At 39.3% G+C, this 4,017-nt stretch overlaps 1 pseudogene; it reads left to right on the top strand.

Annotated features, from left to right (window-relative positions):
* Window positions 1–3,213: 3,213 nt before the first annotated feature.
* Window positions 3,214–3,812, top strand: LOC110293025 (interferon alpha-12-like; annotated as a pseudogene).
* Window positions 3,813–4,017: the final 205 nt, after the last annotated feature.

Consider the following 4,017-nt stretch of genomic DNA (forward strand, 5'->3'; position numbering starts at 1 on the left):
TCACAACCAAACTCACATCATTTTGAGCATTTTATAAACAATGTGGAATGTGTTGTAAAACTGAGAAAACCATCCCTGAGCTAGGAATGCTATAAAATAACACCTGAACACACTGAAGAGATTCTCCACCTGCTGCTTGGCCTGCTGATACCAGCGATGGCGTGTTTGGAAAATGCATTGATTTATGACTGTCCTTTAATCTGTGACTTCCAAGAGTCCAAGTAACCTATTCTACAATGGCACATACCACATGGTGTATTCCAAATCTGTGCTCAAGTCCATGGTCACTTTTAATTGATGTGTAGTTACCTAATTCTTAGTCCTTTTGAAGGGAGATGTGTGCTATACATTGGCATAGCTCAGCATATCAGAAGATTTTAGTAGATATTGGACCATATTACAACATTATGTTTATAAGAATAAAAATTTCAAGTTAACCAAAATGATCATAATATTAGGTAATATTTTAACAGTACTCACAACAGTTCTAGAGAGCTACTTTGCTATCACAGATAGTCATGGAGCCTGGTTATTGCCATGTTTCCTAAGCATGTAGACCTTGACACCAAAGGAAAGTAAGCATTCATTGTGGGACCAGAGGAAATGCACTGAGATACCCTGTATGTGTTTGTTAACACAGACAGGCAAGCTAGTATTTTACCAATGACCATGGTTTAATATCACATAATTGTGTTTGCAAAACCAAGGTTATATTATATACTTTGCCTGAGTCAATGCATCCTTTGTCACACTGAAGTTCTTTTATCTTCATGATGTTTCAGTTAGGAATTGATGTTCTTAGTGCTTCTGTTTCAGCATCCCATGCAGAAAGTCTTACTTGCCAGTGGGATGAAGCTTATTCACCGCTTTCTCTTCCATCAGACTCAGTGCACCACCTCATATATCAAGGTCCTTGATATGCAATTGAGTTTTTTTTTTTAAAACAGGATGATGAATATGGATCCATTTCCATGCTTCTACATGCAACCATCTAGTTAGATGAGCACCATGTTTTGAAGGTGGTCTCCTATTTCTAGTGTGTACTTTCGTGATCTAAGATAAAAACAAGGTGTCAGTATTTGTGAGGACTTACATCTGGGTCTTCAATTCTATTCCATAGATCAACCAGATGTTTTTATTCCAAGCCCATGGTCATTTTACTATTATAGTTCTGTAATATGTTGTGAGTGCAAGGATGCTGACACCTGTACCAGTTCTTTTCTTTTTCAGTATTGCTATATACCTTGGACTCACTTTATGAATAATAATAAATTTTAATTAACTGTAATATATAATTGTTAAAGTGTTTTAGGTTATAAAAGCCCTATTGTACATACATGCTGTCTATTCCCCCTTGCATGTGCATACAGTGGGGTCAGATGTCAATCAGTGTCAAGTTTTTACCTCAGTCACTCTCTACCTCATTTTCTGTGACAGCATCTCTCACTTAATCTAGGGCTCACAATTGCAGTCAGAATGGTTGGCCTGTGAGCTTGGGATGGCTGTTCTTATATATCTACTTGACTACATGTGGAATTGACAGAAACCCTAATATGTATGGCCACACTTCTGAGGTACTTTTGCTTAACTTGGAGTGGGAAAATAATCTGGATCTTTGAGATGTTAAGACTCAGCTCGCCGGGCGTGGTGGCGCACGCCTTTAATCCCAGCACTCGGGAGGCAGAGGCAGGCGGATTTCTGAGTTCGAGGCCAGCCTGGTCTACAAAGTGAGTGCCAGGACAACCAGGGCTACACAGAGAAACCCTGTCTCGAAAAAAAAAAAAAAAAAAGACTCAGCTCTATTCTGAGCCAGACCTCCTGCTGTAATCCTATGTATGTACATGAAGAAAGGAAGCTTTTGCTGTTTGCATGTGTGTTCTCATCTTGCCAGCAAATCCATTCATTTTACTAGTATTAGAGTCTATTGTTTTTGGATTTCAGAATATAATCAACACCTGCTAAGAAATCTACCCATGTGGGATGACAATTACTATATTGTGGGACATTCCACACATAGGCAGCCATTTTTTTTTTGCACTAGCTGGATCATAACTCATTCTAATACAAACACACACACACACATCACACATCACACATGCACACACACACACAACCACCAACAAATTGAAAATTACAGGAACAGTCAAGGGTCACTAATATCTCCCAATAGACTCAGCTCCTCAATGAAAAGACACAGGCTAATAGAATGGATGCATAAACAGGATTCATCATTCTTCTATATACAAGAACTATACCTCGGCAACAAAAATAGGCATTACCTTAGAGTAAAGAAGGGCTTGTAATAAGGTTTTCCAAGCAAATCGTCCCAAAAAACAAGCTCAAGTAGCAATTCTAATATGTCATAAAATAGATTTCCATTCAAAAGTAGTCAAAAGAGAAAGGGAAGGGCATTTCATACTCATCAATGCAAAAATCCACCAGTAGAACATTTCAATTCTGAACAACTATGTGACAAATATAAGGGTATCCACATTCCTAAAAGAACCATTACTAAAGCTTAAACAACACATTGAACATCATGAGCTAATAGTGGGAGACTTCAACACTTGATTCTGATCAATGAACAGGTCACTGAGACAGAAACTAAACAAATATGAAAGTAACAGACATTATAAATCAAATGGACCTTACAGATATTAACCACCTTTATGGAATAATTTGAAAGAATTGTTTCATTACAAGAGTTGTGTACATTTCAGACAGAAAGTGTTTAAATATACTGTAATTTTTTTTCAAGACAGGGTTTCTCTGTGTAGCCCTGGCTGTCCTGGAACTCACTCTATAGACCAGGCTGGCCTCAAACTCAGAGATTCGCCTGTCTCTGCCTCCCAAGTGCTAGAATTAAAGGCATGCGCCAACATGCCCGGCTTATACTGTAATAATTAATGACAATTCTAGTTAGAAAAAGAAAATCTGAAAACCTGTAAAAAACATCTTTCAGAGGGAAGCAGTGAAAGAGGAAGCAATAGGGAAAGCCACAATGGTTTTAAAAATGTCCAAACTTAGTCAGAGAATGAGTTAAAAAAAAAAAAAGTAAAAAGACAATGGTGAAATAAGGGGAGGGGATTCAGAAAGTAAAATGAAAAAATCTAGTGTTTGCTCTATTTAAGACACATCCACACAGGATGGTCTTCAGAGAATCTAGAGGGGAAGGTTCAGGACCAAACAGAATCAATAGCATCTGCAAGATCTAAAATGGCTAGGCATTGTGCTTTCCTGATGGCCCTCATAGTGATGAGCTACTGGTCAACCTGTTCTCTAGGGAGTGATCTGCCTCAGACACAAAACCTAAGGAACAAGAAAGCCTTGACACTCCTAGAACAAATGAGAAGACTCTCCCCTGTCTTCTGTCTAAAGTACAGAAAGGACTTTGGATTCCCCTTGGAGAAGGTGGATGCCCAGCATATCCAGAAGGCTCAAGCCATCCCTGTTCTCCTTGAGCTGACCCAGCAGGTCCTGAACATCTTCACATCAAAGGACTCATCTGCTGCTTGGGATGCAACCATTCTAGACTCATTCTGCAATAACCTCCATCAGCAGCTCAATGACCTCAAAGCCTGTCTGATGCAGCAAGTGGGGGTGCAGGAACCTCCCCTGACCCAGGAAAACTCCCTTCTAGCTGTGAGGAAATATTTCCACGGGATCACTGTGTACCTGAGAGAGAAGAAACACAGCCCCTGTGCCTGGGAGGTGGTCAGAACAGAAGTCTGGAGAGCCCTGTCTTCTTGCTGGCAAGACTGAATGAGATGAATGAGTCCTCAGCCAAAGTGGAGAGGACACTCCTGTACTAGGACACTGCATCTCACTTTATAAGCTCTTCTATTTAGTCTCATTTATTTTGCAATGAATACAATCAGCCTGCCTAGATGTTTCAGCAAACTGACCAAATTTTGTCTACATGTAAAAGCATTTGTTCCTGCATTCCTTTGGTTATATTTATTTGTTTATCTCATTAATTTGATTTGATGTATTTATATGCAGTCTTACAGTGTTATT

The sequence above is a fragment of the Mus caroli genome, unplaced genomic scaffold, assembly GCF_978045245.1.
Source record: "Mus caroli unplaced genomic scaffold, Mus_caroli_1 scaffold_6, whole genome shotgun sequence".
NCBI lineage: Eukaryota > Metazoa > Chordata > Mammalia > Rodentia > Muridae > Mus > Mus caroli.